Here is a 16350-nt window from a genome sequence, read left to right on the forward strand (position 1 = left end):
ACTGTCAATACGATCGACTCCTAGCAGCAACAACAGCAGTGGCAGCAACAGCAGGCGTACCACTCATGGATCCTCCGGAGGAAGCCCGGTTAGGAGAGGACTCCTCAGTCTTACCAGTGACATGGCCTGCAGGACTATTGATGTTCCTGACTGAGAAGGAAGTTGACGTTGAGGGAGTTGGTGGTGTGGCTTGCAGGAGCTTGGGTACAAGGGGAAGAAGGAATTTAGGTGTCAGTGGACTGCTTACGCTCTTACCCAAAGTTTCACAACTTGACACTGACTTCTGATGAATGCGCAGCAGCTGACGTATAAGGGAGGATGTTCCTAGGTGGTTAACATCCTTACCCCTGCTTATTACAGATTGACAGAGGCAACACACGGCTTGACACCAGTTGTCTTGTTTTGTGGAGAAATAATTCCACACCAAAGAGGTGGCTTTTTTGGTATTTTAACCAGGCATCACAATGGGCTTCTTCATCCCATGGACAACAGGGCCTATATTTACTAATATTCGTATTTGAGTCGGCTTGTGTAGTGTTTAAACTCGTTTTGTATCGGGTGCATTTTCATGCAACTTTTTGAAACTATATACTCCAAGTCAGTGGCGGAACTAGCGAGCGGTGGGCCCAGGTGCGACAAAATGCTTTGGGCCCCCATCCCATCCAAGTCCACCCCCTCACCCCTGGAGAGGATCTGGTGAGGGGGACCTGCTCAGGGCCAGAGAAATGGATACCTAGCAACAGTGCTGTAACTAGACATTTTAGCACTGTGTGCAAGAAACGGCATCGGAGCCCCACCCCTGCATGCAAAACAGGGGCAGTGCGCGACGCAGGTGCGCTCAAAAATACATAGTGGCGTGGCTTTGTGGGGAAGGGGTGTGGCCACAAAATAATACCAATTCATAAAACGGTGCACAGTAGTCTCCATTATTCAAATTACGCCGCACAGTAGCACCACTACACCAGGTAGAGACCCTTTTACACCTTACGGCGGACAGATTCCTCTTTTTACACATTACAGCAGACAGCGTCCCCTTTTTACACATTACGGCAGATAGTGTCCCCTTTTTACACATAACGGCAGACAGCGTGCCTTGTTACACATAGCGGCAGACAGCGTACACTTTTTACAAATAACGGCAGACAGCGCGCCCTTGTTAAACATATCGGCAGACAGCGTACCCTTTTTACACATAATGGCAGACAGCGTGCCCTTGTTACACATTGCGGCAGACAGTGTACACTTTTTACACATATCGGCAGACAGCGTGCCCTTGTTAAACATAGCGGCAGACAGCGTACACTTTTTACACATAACTGCAGACAGCGTCCCCTTTTTACACATTACGGCAGACAGCGTGCCCTTGTTACACATTACAGCAGACAGCGTGCCCTTGTTACACATTACGGCAGACAGCGTGCCCTTGTTACACATTACGGCAGACAGCGTGCCCTTGTTACACATTACGTCAGGCAGATTCCCCCTTTTTACACATTGCGGCAAGCAGATTCCCCCTTTTTACACATTGCGGCAAAGATTCCCCCTTTTTACACATTACGGCAGGCAGATTCCCCCTTTTTACACATTGCAGCAGGCAGATTCCCCCTTTTTACACATTGTGGCAGACAGTCCCCCTTTTTGTACATGGAAAGAAAGAAAGAAAGAAAGAAAGAAAGAAAGAAAGAAAGAAAGAAAGAAAGAAAGAAAGAAAGAAAGAAAGACAAAAATACAGAAATAGTCCCCAAACAGCACATGATGCAAAGAAAAAAAGAGGTGCAATGAGGTCGCTGGATGACTAAGCTAAGCGACCCAAGTGGCCGACACAAACATCTGGCCCATCTAGGAGTGGCACTGCAGTGTCAGACAGGATGGCAGATTTAAAAAATAGTCCCCAAACAGCACATGATGCAAAGAAAAAAAGAGGTGCAATGAGGTAGCTGTGTGACTAAGCTAAGCGACCCAAGTGGCCGACACAAACACCTGGCCCATCTAGGAGTGGCACTGCAGTGTCAGACAGGATGGCAGATTTAAAAAATAGTCCCCAAACAGCACATGATGCAAAGAAAAAAAGAGGTGCAATGAGGTAGCTGTGTGACTAAGCTAAGCAACCCAAGTGGCCGACACAAACACCTGGCCCATCTAGGAATGGCACTGCAGTGTCAGACAGGATGGCAGATTTAAAAAATAGTCCCCAAACAGCACATGATGCAAAGAAAAAAAGAGGTGCAATGAGGTAGCTGTGTGACTAAGCTACAGATGTAGCCAACTTTATTTTGACCGATTCTCCGCCTAGACGGACGATTAGTCACGCTAAGACGATAGCTGAGTTTACTTACAGGCAGGTGCGTTGAGGCGGTTCTAGATACTCAGCATGCATTACACATTTCCACCACTGGGTGGCTAATGCTCCACTAATCCAGTACTTTCGATCGTACAGTATAGCGGCGGATTGATCTACAGCTCTGGCAATTGGTCAGTGACGACTATAATGTTAATACTGTAGGCGTAACGGGAGGCGGTGGAAAAAGATGGTGACCTACTGTAGAGTACTGTATGTGTATGGAGACGCAACTAATTGTGTAAAAGGAAGAATGTACAGTACAATGTATAAACACCGTGCTTTTAAAATACATGTACAGTACATGAGCGTCTGAGTTCCCTAAGGCATAATGGGAATGGTGTGCTAGCGGGAGGCGGTGGAAAATACCGTGCTTTACAAATGCGAGCGTCCGAGTCCCCTAAGGCATAAACCAACACCAATGGGGAGGGGGCCGGGCGCTGTTTGCTGTACTTTTACACATGACATTGGGAATCTCTCATGAGGCGTCGTGGGCTAGCGATGAAGGCTCCCACCTCCCACGCAGGGGGTCCAGGGTTCGACACCTGATGTGCCTTCTTTTTTTTTTTTATTGTAATAATATACTGTATTATTTTATTTTCATTGTAAGACAGTCAATGGAAAGGTGCACACAAGTTACATATAAATCAGAGTACATCTGCAGGAGCGATTCTTTACGCTAAATGCAACTACACAGCGGCAATGAGTAGAAATGAGTGTATTCTGACGCAACGAATTGAGCAAAACAGTACTGTAGATCTTCGGCGTTTGTGTATTGCACAGGACCTGAATTCCCTCCCTGTCTACTGCATGACCTGTGCAGGCTCCCAGGGGGGGAAGGGAGATGGGGGTAGGGGGAGACGATGGAAAATACCATGCCTTTGAAATGCAATTACATGAGCGTCCGAGTCCCCTACGGCATAAACCAACACCAATGGGAAGGAAGTGCCATCCTTTTTTTTTTAATGTGTTCCCGTGACATTCACTTTAATATTATTATTTTTTCTCTCTAATACATCCAATGGAAGGATGCACACAGGTTTCACATAAATCAGAGTAGATCTGCAGGAGCGATTCTTTACGCTAAATGCAACTACACAGCGGGAATGAGTAGAAATGAGTGTATTCTGACTGAGCAAAACAGTACTGTAGATCTTCGGCGTTTGTGTATTGCTCCTTCAGCATTGCCCCGTAGCCTTCAAGACTTCTGCTATCTCTCACTCGATCTCCGAGCGCTGCCTGCCACGTGGTGGGGGTTCAGGGGTAATGGCCATTTTGACAGTGTGCTATGTGATCGAGTCCGGTGTACCGTAATGTGCATAGACATCGCTTCTCCCTATCGCCACTATGTATTTTAGCGAGGGGTTTGTGACGCTCCTTCAGCATTGCTCCGTAGCCTTTGACGCCCTTGTGTGTTAGCGAGGGGATTGTGACGCACCTTCAGCACTGCCCCGTTGTCCGCAAAATCTAAGTCGTCACTCGTTCCATAGCTGAGGGCCTCCATGGGGCAAGGAGTCACAGGCGGTAGCCATTTCGATTGAGTCTGCCCTGCTACAGAATTGTATGTGTACCGTATGGTGCATAGAACCTTAACAGTACATCCGCTCCTGTAGCTTTGCCCTGGTTTATGTGAATAAAAAAAATTATAAAGTGTCTGGAAAAAACTAACATGCGTTCGTACTGCACAGTACTTTAGGAATCGAACACGGGACTCTGAGTATAGGAAGCGGAACACTTCACCACTTCGCCGCAGACAGATGAATAAATCCATTAGTTTTGATTAAGCCATAATGGCTACGGGATTAGGATGCTAACATACTGTACAATATTCCTAATATCATTAGGCAATAATGAACTTCTAACACGTCCATTTGCGTCAGTGTACACTACTAGGTTTATGTTGCTTTGTCTGCGGGATTCAGCGTAACGAGACGCACTAGTAAAGTAGTCTTTACTATACAGTATACAGTATTTCAGTATAGTATTTTACGGGAGCCCACACGCATGCGCAGTGGGGATTGTAAAAAGCGACATCTGGTGGATGATCGCAGGTATTACACATAAAGGTAACGCCAAATGTCTGTCTCCGTACGATTAGATTGCCTCTCTGTGACTAGGTGCGCCTCCCTACGCCCCAGTACGCTGCGTATGCTCGATCGGGAAAAACGCCTCAGCCACTCAAGATAAAGGTGGCTACATCTGTTAGCGACCCAAGTGGCCGACACAAACACCTGGCCCATCTAGGAGTGGCACTGCAGTGTCAGACAGGATGGCAGATTTAAAAAATAGTCCCCAAACAGCACATGATGCAAAGAAAAAAAGAGGTGCACCAAGGTCGCTGGATGGCTAAGCTAAGCGACCCAAGTGGCCGACACAAACACCTGGCCCATCTAGGAGTGGCACTGCAGTGTCAGACAGGATCGCAGATTTAAAAAATAGTCCCCAAACAGCACATGATGCAAAGAAAAAAAGAGGTGCAATGAGGTAGCTGTGTGACTAAGCTAAGCGACCCAAGTGGCCGACACAAACACCTGTCCCGTCTAGGAGTGGCACTGCAGTGTCAGACAGGATGGCACTTCAAAAAATAGTCCCCAAACAGCACATGATGCAAAGAAAAAAAGAGGTGGACCAAGGTCGCTGGATGGCTAAGCTAAGCGACCCAAGTGGTCGACACAAACACCTGGCCCATCTAGGAGTGGCACTGCAGTGTCAGTCAGAATGGCACTTCAAAAAATAGTCCCCAAACAACACAGGATGCAAAGATAAATTAAAGAAAAAAGAGGTTCAAGATGGAATTGTCCTTGGGTCCTCCCACCCACCCTTATGTTGTATAAACAGGACATGCACACTTTAACAAACCCATCATTTCAGCGACAGGGTCTGCCACATGACTGTGACTGAAATGACTGGTTGGTTTGGGCCCCCACCAAAAAAGAAGCAATCAATCTCTACTTGCACAAACTGGCTCTACAGAGGCAAGATGTCCACCTCCTCCTCATCATCCGATTCCTCACCCCTTTCACTGTGTACATCCCCCTCCTCACAGATTATTAATTCGTCCCCACTGGAATCCACCATCTCAGGTCCCTGTGTACTTTCTGGAGGCAATTGCTGGTGAATGTCTCCACGGAGGAATTGATTATAATTCATTTTGATGAACATCATCTTCTCCACATTTTCTGGAAGTAACCTCGTACGCCGATTGCTGACAAGGTGAGCGGCTACACTAAACACTCTTTTGGCAACTTAGGTAAAATAAATCCAGTTTGTGCAAGGGCCTCCAAATTGCCTCTTTTTCCTGCCAGTATACGTACGGACTGTCTGACTTGCCTACTTGGATGCGGTCATTCATATTATCCTCCACCATTCTTTCAATGGTGACAGAATCATATGCAGTGACAGTAGACGACATGTCAGTAATCGTTGGCAGGTCCTTCAGTCCGGACCAGATGTCAGCACTCGCTCCAGACTGCCCTGCATCTGACGAAGCTAACTAGCGAAACGCCGCGTTAGGTTTTCTTAGCATATGTGAAAATGACTTGTTCTATGTTGTAATTGTACTGCATATATCATTATGGATCATGTGTAAATATACCTAGACCCACAGTTTAGACATATCTGGTACATATCTGCCCCACAGTGGTAGGAAGTGAAAGTGTTTAGCATACAAGAATTATACATGCATTTCCCATAATTCTTGGTACCAATACAGTTTGGTCATAATGGAAACATAGGTGACAGTATTCTCTTAGACTACCGAATTAGGTCATTGAATAGAGAATTCGTACACTGGATATATTCCATTTCTTTATACCAATTAACTCCATTTATAAGGAGTGTACCTATTGCTATCTTATTTCCAACACTTCTCTCCCTCATTGTACTAGCCTAATCTGAGACCTGGGAACCACCCATCATTCTCCATCCCTATGGTACAAAAATAGACATAACATACACCAATCTATACCATTACATTTATATGGTAGGAGGGATCTCAGCTTTATAGGAGGACTAAAACTCAAACAAACAGATATATATTTAAATTAAATTATTACCTGAGTGTCCACCCACATAAGACCTAACAAGTGGGCTCTAGCACATATCAAACTGTCATAGATACAGAATTGCCCCTTGTGGCTAATTATTCTAACTGTGAGGTCAAAAGACCAGGGTATATGACACTTTATGAGGATTCTGAGGACTCCGCCCATTTGGGTATATAACAAGACACATAATTATACGTGAACGAGAGGAGCCCATAAGATCCCACTGATCCAATTACTGTTTCACATCTTTAGGAGATTATATTGTGCCTGAGATCAAATACTGTATCTTAATATATAGGCCTTTTTCTCCTTCTACTTTTTGAAATATTCAGAGGAATTAGTCATTTCACATATAGCTATTTATTTTAATACACACTCTCATTCTTTGTGTTCTCATGTCTAACATTTTTAAACTCAATTTTCGCTTTTTATGAATACTTCTTATTCAGTATACCAATAAAAGTTATATTTTAGCTACTGTATAATTTTTTGTGCACCACATTGAGGACACTTTCCTTCTTCTTTTGAACTCTGTGACTGTATTTTCTGTGTCCGTGGTAGCACCCCCCACTTCTCAATAATTCTGGAATACAATTAAATCAATTATTTTCCTGGGGGTCTTGACATTAACACATTTATATGTACTTTGGCTTGTGCGCCCTTATCCTCAGCAGTGCCCTGCATCACCGCCAGCGGGTGGGCTCAGAATTCTTAGCCTTTTCCTCGCAGCCCCAGTTGCGGGAGAATGTGAAGGAGGAGCTGTTGACGGGTCACGTTCCGCTTGACTTGACAATTTTCTCACCAGCAGGTCTTTGAACCTCTGCAGACTTGTGTCTGCCGGAAAGAGAGATACAACGTAGGTTTTAAATCTAGGATCGAGCACGGTGGCCAAAATGTAGTGCTCTGATTTCAACAGATTGACCACCCGTGAATCCTGGTTAAGCGAATTAAGGGCTCCATCCACAAGTCCCACATGCCAAGCGGAATCGCTCTGTTTTAGCTCCTCCTTCAATCTCTCCAGCTTCTTCTGCAAAAGCCTGATGAGGGGAATGACCTGACTCAGGCTGGCAGTGTCTGAATTGACTTCACGTGTGGCAAGTTCAAAGGGTTGCAGAACCTTGCACAACGTTGAAATCATTCTCCACTGCTCTTGAGTCAGGTGCATTCCCCCTCCTTTGCCTATATCGTAGGTAGCTGTATAGGCTTGAATGGCCTTTTGCTGCTCCTCCATCCTCTGAAGCATATAGAGGGTTGAATTCCACCTCGTTACCACCTCTTGCTTTAGATGATGGCGGGGCAGGTTCAGGAGTATTTGCTGGTGCTCCAGTCTTCGGCACGCGGTAGCTGAATGCCGAAAGTGTCCCGCAATTCTTCGGGCCACCGACAGCATCTCTTGCACGCCCCTGTCGTTTTTTAAATAATTCTGCATCACCAAATTCAATGTATGTGCAAAACATGGGACGTGCTGGAATTTGCCCACATGTAATGCATGCACAATATTGGTGGCGTTGTCCGATGTCACAAATCCCCAGGAGTCCAATTGGGGTAAGCCATTACGCAATGATGTTCCTCAGTTTCCGTAAGAGGTTGTCAGCTGTGTGCCTCTTATGGAAAGCAGGTGATACAAAGCGTAGCCTGCCTAGGAACGAGTTGGCGTTTGCGATATGCTGCTACTGGTGCCGCCGCTGCTGTTCTTGCTGCGGGAGGCAATACATCTACCCAGTGGGCTGTCACAGTCATATAGTTCTGAGTCTGCCCTGCTCCACTTGTCCACATGTCCGTGGTTAAGTGGACATTGGGTACAACTGCATTTTTTAGGACACTGGTGACTCTTTTTCTGACATCTGTGTACATTCTCGGTATCGCCTGCCTAGAGAAATGGAACCTAGATGGTATTTGGCACCGGGGACACAGTACCTTAATCAATTCTCTAGTTCCCTGTGAATTAATGGTGGATACCGGAAACACGTTTCTCACCACCCAGGATGCCAAGGCCTCAGTTATCCGCTTTGCAGCAGGATGACTGCTGTGATATTTCATCTTCCTCGCAAAGGACTGTTGGACAGTCAATTGCTTACTGGAAGTAGTACAAGTGGTCTTCCGACTTCCCCTCTGGGATGACGATCGACTCCCAGCAGCAACAACAGCAGCTCCAGCAGCAGTAGGCGTTACACTCAAGGATGCATCGGAGGAATCCCAGGCAGGAGAGAACTCGTCAGACTTGACAGTGACATGTCCTGCAGGACTATTGGCTTTCCTGTCTAAGGAGGAAATTGACACTGAGGGAGTTGGTGGTGTGGTTTGCAGGAGCTTGGTTACAAGAGGAAGGGATTTAGTGGTCAGTGGACTGCTTCCGCTGTCACCCAAAGTTTTTGAACTTGTCAATGACTTCTGATGAATGCGCTCCAGGTGACGTATAAGGGAGGATGTTCCTAGGTGGTTAACGTCTTTACCCCTACTTATTACAGCTTGACAAAGGCAACACATGGCTTGACAAATGTTGTCCGCATTTCTGTTAAAATAATTCCACACCGACGAGGTGAGTTTTTTTGGAATTTGACCAGGCATGTCAATGTCCACATTCGTCCCGCGGACAACAGGTGTCTCCCCGGGTACCTGATTTAAACAAACCACCTCACCATCAGAATCCTCCTTGTCAATTTCCTCCTCAGCGCTAGCAACACCCATATCCTCATCCTGGTGTACTTCAACAGTGACATCTTCAATTTGACTATCAGGAACTGGACTGCGGGTGCTCCTTCCAGCACTTGCAGTGGGCGTGCAAATAGTGGAAGGCGCCACCTCTTCCCGTCCAGTGTTGGGAAGGTCAGGCATCGCAACCAACACAATTGGACTCTCCTTGGGGATTTGTGATTTAGAAGAACGCACAGTTCTTTGCTGTGCATTTGCCAGCTTAAGTCTTTTCATTTTTCTAGCGAGAGGATGAGTGCTTCCATCCTCATGTGAATCTGAACCACTAGCCATGAACATAGGCCAGGGCCTCAGCCGTTCCTTGCCACTCCATGTCGTAAATGGCATATTGGCAAGTTTACGCTTCTCATCAGACGCTTTTAATTTAGATTTTTGGGTCATCATTTTACTGAACTTTTGCTTTTTGGATTTTACACTCTCTCTACTATGACATTGGGCATCAGCCTTGGCAGAAAACGTTGATGGCATTTCATCATCTCGGCCATTACTAGTGGCAGCAGCTTCAGCACGAGGTGGAAGTGGATCTTGATCTTTCCCTATTTTACCCTCCACATTTTTGTTCTCCATTTTTTAATGTGTGGAATTATATGCCAGTAATAACGAGTTTTATGGTAAGAACTTACCTTTGTTAAAACTCTTTCTGCGAGGTACACTGGGCTCAACAAGGACAATGGGATGTAGAGTAGGATCTTGATCCGAGGCACCAACAGACTCAAAGCTTTGATTGTTCCCAGAATGCAAAGCGCCGCCTCCTATATCACCCCGCCTCCCAGCACAGGAGCTCAGTTTTAGTTAACTAGTCCAATGCAGTAGCAGGAAAAGAGACGACAATAGTTAGTAGCAACATACACCACACTCTCACGACAAGAGAAGTGTCAGCGGCTAATGCCATATCAACCCAAAGAAGCTAAGTGCGTCAGGGTGGGCGCCTTGTGGAGCCCAGTGTATATTGCAGAAAGAGTTTTAACAAAGGTAAGTTCTTACCATAAAACTCATTTTCTGCTGCGGGGTACACTGGGCTCCACAAGTCTGGACAATGGGGATGTCCTAAAGCAGTTCCTTATGGGAGGGGACGCACTGTAGCGGGCCCAAGAACCCGGCGTCCAAAGGAAGCATCCTGGGAAGTGGCAGTATCGAAGGCATAGAACCCTATGAACGTGTTCCCGGAGGACCACGTAGCCGCCTTGCACAATTGATCAAGGGTCGCACCGCGGTGGGCCGCCCAAGAAGGTCCAACAGACCAAGTAGAATGGGCCGTAAAGTGAGCACAAGCTGACAGACCAGCCTTCACATAAGCATGTGCAATCACCATTCTAATCCATCTGGCCAGGGTCTGCTTGTGAGCAGGCCAGCCACGTTTGTGAAATGCAAATAAAACAAAGAGAGAATCAGATTTTCGAATAGAAGCAGTTCTCTTCACATAGATACGGAGAGCCCGTACCACATCCAAAGACCGCTCTTTGGGAGACAAATCAGGAGAGACAAAGGCTGGAACCACAATCTCCTGATTAAGGTGGAACGAAAAAACCACCTTAGGTAAATATCCTGGACGAGTCCTAAGAACCGCACGGTCACGGTGAAAAATCAGATATGGGGAACTACAAGACAAGGCACCCAGATCCGAAACTCTTCTAGCAGAGGCAATAGCCAGCAAGAACACCACCGTAAGGGAAAGCCACTTAAGGTCAGCTGAACCAAGAGGTTCAAATGGAGGCTCTTGCAACGCCTCCAAAACCACCGACAAGTCCCAAGGAGCTACAGGCGGGACATAGGGAGGTTGGATACGCAACACACCCTGAGTGAAAGTATGAACATCAGGTAAAGTCGCAATTTTTCTCTGAAACCACACCGACAAGGCAGAAATATGAACCTTGAGGGAGGCCAGACACAGGCCTAAATCTAGGCCCTGCAGCAGAAAAGCCAAAAGTTTGGCTGTACTAAACTTGGAAGCGTCATAATTGTTAGATGCGCACCAAACAAAGTATGAATGCCAGACCCTATGGTAAATCCGAGTAGAAGCCGGTTTCCGGGCCCGCAACACAGTTTGAATGACCGCCTCAGAAATCCCTTTAGCCCTCAAGACGGAAGCTTCAAGAGCCACTCAGTCAAAGATAGCCGGGCTAGGTCCTGGTAGACACAAGGGCCCTGAACGAGGAGGTCTGGGCGTTGTGGAGGTAGAAGTGGACTGTCACGATCCGGGTATCTGGACGCCATTTCTTACCCATCAGATGCCTCCTAAGGCTGGCTCAGCGCTCCAGGACCGGATCCCATCTGTTATCCTGATGTGTACATTCCTGTATCCTCTCCTGTCACTCTGGGACGCTGTCACAGTAAACGCCATATTACACCTGGCATGGCGTCTCCCGCGGCCTCCGCCGCCGTCCCTGAACTTCTGCATGCAGAGTGTCTGAGTGGCGATTACGTCAGCCGCGGCCTCCGCTGTGTCCGCGTGGTTGGATGTGCATCTGTCAGCCTGGCGCCTCCTGTCTCCGGTGGCCGGCGCCGCCATTACTGTTTTCATTTCCACATGGATTACAAACCAAACTTCCCTCCAAGTGTCTGCATGGGCGCAGCCATCTTGGATTCTGTCAGCTGATCATTTCCACCAATCTGTTCTCAGTATTGATAATCTGCATAATTGCCTAGCCAATCCCTTCCTTGCTGCAGGTATAAATACACTGTGCCTGAGCAAGGAAGGCGTCAGTGCTTTGGTTGTCAAACCTAGTTCCTGTTTGTCTCTCTCCTGTGATTGTCTTCCAGGTTCCAGCTCCTGTCTCAAGACTTCCACCATAGAGACCCGCACCAGCATTCCACCTGCGGTGTAGCCTGACTCTCCAATCCATTGTGGATTCATCTGTTTCCAGCTACAACTTTACCTGCTTCCAGCTCAGCTTCCAGCAGAGTACAGCTTCCCTTAAAGGGCCGGTGTCCTTTCTACACTTTACCACTCTCCACCGGTATTATTATTTCTCCGCTCTCAAGTTCTACATTTCAGTTCATATTTCATCGCTCCCAAGTTCATTTATTATTTGACTGGTTCCAGCCAGTATCCACTCCGTGCTAACTACAGTCTGGTTCCAGCCAGTATCCACAGCAGCTGTTTTACTTTCAGCAACCCAGCTTTTCCTGGAACACCAGCTGGCACAATCCTGGGTTATCTCCATTGCTACAGTCGGGCCTGGTAAGGACTTTCCATCTAAAAGATTATAAGAACTATCTCACACTACCAGTGCCCTGTGGCTCCTGCCATCCTGTAGTACCCAGGAACTGTATTTATTCTTTGCTGACTTTTACGTTTTCTTTTACTGCTGCTGTGTTGCGGAGTTGTCATAATAAACATCATTGACTTTTATCCAAGTTGTCGTGGTCACGCCTTCGGGCAGTTATTATTCATGTTACTTACATGTCCAGGGGTCTGATACAACCTCCCAGGTTCCGGTACATCTCAGCCCCTACAACTGAGGCTGCCTCCCGTCAGCTCAGGCCCTCAGTTGTGACAGTAAGCACTGACCTAATGAATCCAGCCGGAGACCAGGATCAAGCGGCCAGGCCGATGCAAGAACTGGCAGCCCGACTAGAACATCAGGAGGCTGCACAGGGCCACATCATCCGCTGTCTCCAGGATCTCTCTACTCGGCTGGATGGGATTCAGACAACTCTCCGTGGATCAGGCGCGTCTGGTGCGTCAACCACAGTGACTCCAGCTATAACCCCACCCACCTTACCCATTTCTGCTCCACGTCTTCATCTTCCAACGCCAGCAAAATTTGACGGATCTCCAAGATTCTGCAGGGGATTTCTCAACCAGTGTGAGATTCAGTTTGAGCTACAACCTGGCAATTTTCCCAGTGACTGTACAAAAATTGCCTACATTATTTCTCTTCTCAGTGGCTCAGCCCTTGATTGGGCATCACCGTTATGGGAGAGGTCCGACACCCTGCTATCTTCCTACACTGCCTTTGTGTCAACATTCAGGCGCATCTTCGACGAGCCAGGCAGGGTAACCTCAGCTTCATCCGAGATTCTCCATTTACGCCAGGGGTCACGTACTGTGGGACAATATCTGATACAGTTCCAGATCCTGGCATCCGAACTGGCATGGAACGACGAGGCCCTGTATGCTGCATTCTGGCATGGCTTGTCTGAGCGTATTAAAGATGAGTTAGCTACCAGAGACTTACCTTCTAAGTTAGATGAGCTAATCTCACTCTGCACGAAAGTTGATTTACGTTTCAGAGAGAGAGCAACTGAGCGTGGAAGATCATCTGCTCCAAAATCTTCTGCTCCTCCTCCTCGTCAACTGTCACCATCTAAAGATGAGCCCATGCAACTTGGCCGTTCCCGTTTAACTCCTGCTGAGCGCCGAAGACGTCTCTCCGAGTCTCTCTGTCTCTATTGTGCAGCTCCGTCTCACACCATTAATGCCTGTCCCAAACGTCCGGGAAACTCCAAATCCTAGCTCGCCAAGGAGAGGGCCGGCTAGGAGTAATGATCTCCTCTCCATCTCCTCAAGATTGTAATCTCCCAGTCTCGCTTCAAGTTGCTCAACGTTATCGGAACGTCATTGCCCTCCTTGATTCCGGAGCAGCTGGGAACTTTATTACCGAAGCCTATGTTAAACGGTGGTCCCTACCCACCGAGAGACTTCCTTCGTCCATTTCTTTAACTGCCGTGGATGGCAGCAAAATTTTTGATGCAGTTATTTCTTTAAGGACTCTACCAGTTCGTCTGAGAGTGGGAGTTCTTCATTCCGAACTTATTTCTTTTTTAGTGATTCCAAGAGCCACACATCCTGTGGTCCTGGGCCTTCCATGGCTCCGTCTTCACAATCCTACAATTGATTGGACGACTACGCAAATCCTGGCATGGGGTTCCTCCTGTGCTGAGACATGTTTGTTTAAAGTATTGCCTGTCTGTTCTTCCTCCCCCAGGTCGTCTGATGTTCCACCTCCTCCATATCAAGATTTCACGGATGTGTTCAGTAAAGCTTCTGCTGATATCCTTCCTCCTCATAGAGAATGGGACTGCCCGATTGATCTCGTTCCAGGGAAGGTTCCACCTCGAGGCCGAACTTATCCGTTGTCTCTGCCTGAGACGCATTCTATGGAGGAATATATTAAAGAGAACCTAGCAAAGGGGTTCATTCGACCTTCTTCTTCTCCAGCCGGCGCAGGCTTCTTTTTTGTAAAAAAGAAAGATGGTGGTCTGCGGCCGTGCATCGACTACAGAGGTTTGAACGACATTACCATCAAGAACCGTTATCCTTTACCCCTGATTACTGAGCTCTTTGACAGAGTTAGCGGAGCTACCATCTTTACAAAGCTGGACTTGAGAGGTGCATACAATCTCATCCGGATCCGTGAGGGTGACGAGTGGAAGACCGCCTTTAACACCCGTGACGGACATTATGAGTACCTCGTCATGCCCTTCGGATTGAGCAATGCTCCAGCTGTCTTCCAGCATTTTGTCAATGAGATTTTCAGAGACATTCTATACCGTCATGTCGTGGTCTATCTAGACGATATCCTCATTTTTGCCAACGATTTAGAGGAACATCGTTTTTGGGTTAAAGAGGTTCTGTCCCGTCTCCGTGTCAATCATCTCTATTGCAAATTAGAAAAATGCGTCTTTGAAGTCAAGTCCATTCCGTTTCTAGGGTACATTGTGTCCGGTTCCGGACTAGAGATGGATCCTGAGAAACTACAAGCAATCCAAAATTGGCCGGTACCCTTAACCCTCAAAGGGGTCCAGAGGTTCTTAGGGTTCGCCAACTATTACCGAAAGTTTATACGAGACTTTTCCACCATTGTGGCGCCTATTACTGCTTTCACTAAGAAGGGTGCTAACCCGTCCAAGTGGTCTGAAGAAGCCATGCAAGCATTTCATCTTTTAAAACAAAGGTTCATCTCTGCGCCTGTTCTGAAACAGCCTGACATCGACTCTCCTTTCATCTTAGAGGTGGATGCCTCCTCCGTTGGAGTAGGAGCGGTGTTATCTCAGAGGGCTAAAGATGGCCATTTACACCCTTGCAGTTTCTTCTCCCGGAAGTTCTCCCCAGCTGAGCGCAACTATGCCATTGGCGACCAGGAGTTGCTAGCCATCAAGCTCGCTCTAGAAGAGTGGAGGTATCTGTTGGAGGGAGCTTCTCATTCAATCACCATACTTACAGACCACAAGAACCTTTTATATCTGAAAGGCGCACAATGTCTCAACCCTCGTCAGGCCAGATGGGCACTTTTCTTTTCCAGGTTCGACTTTAAACTCCAGTTCTGTCCGGGCTCTCAGAATCGCAAGGCCGATGCCCTTTCCCGCTCATGGGAGCAAGAAAATGAGTCAGAGTCTTCAGACAAGCATCCTATTATAAATCCGTTGGCATTCTCCACGGTAGGGATGGACTCTACGCCCCCATCAGGGAAAAGTTTTGTGAAGCCGATGCTAAGGAAGAAGCTCATGCATTGGGCCCATGCTTCCCGTTTTGCCGGACATACAGGTATCCAAAAAACCCTGGAGTTTATCTCTAGGTCCTATTGGTGGCCAACTCTGAAAAAGGACGTCTTGGAGTTTATTGCATCTTGCCCAAAGTGTGCCCAACATAAAGTATCCCGCCAGTCGCCTGCAGGGCAACTGGTTCCACTATCCGTTCCCCGTCGACCATGGACCCACTTGTCGATGGATTTCATTACAGACTTACCCATGTGCAACAAGTTCAATACCATCTGGGTGGTAGTTGACCGGTTCACCAAGATGGCACACTTCATTCCTCTCACCGGTCTTCCGTCAGCTTCCAAGTTGGCTCAAGTATTCATACAAGAGATCTTCCGACTCCACGGTCTTCCTGAAGAAATTATCTCAGATCGAGGAGTTCAATTCACAGCCAAATTCTGGCGAAGTTTATGTCAAGTCCTCCAAGTCAAGCTAAAGTTTTCCACGGCTTACCATCCTCAGACCAATGGTCAAACCGAGAGGGTGAATCAGGACTTGGAGGCCTTCCTCCGCATCTATGTGTCCTCCTCTCAAGATGACTGGGTTCAATTACTTCCCTGGGCCGAGTTCTGTCATAACAACCAGTATCATTCTTCATCTGCTTCAACACCATTCTTCACTAACTTTGGATTCCACCCTAAAGTCCCTGAGTTCCAACCGCTTCCAGCAACTTCTGTTCCCGCAGTGGATATCACCTTGCATCAGTTTGCCAATATCTGGAAGAGCGTACGATCAGCTCTGCTCAAGGCATCGTTCAGGTACAAGAAGTTT

This window comes from Pseudophryne corroboree, chromosome 9 (assembly GCF_028390025.1).
Source record: "Pseudophryne corroboree isolate aPseCor3 chromosome 9, aPseCor3.hap2, whole genome shotgun sequence".
Classification (NCBI taxonomy): Eukaryota; Metazoa; Chordata; class Amphibia; order Anura; family Myobatrachidae; genus Pseudophryne; species Pseudophryne corroboree.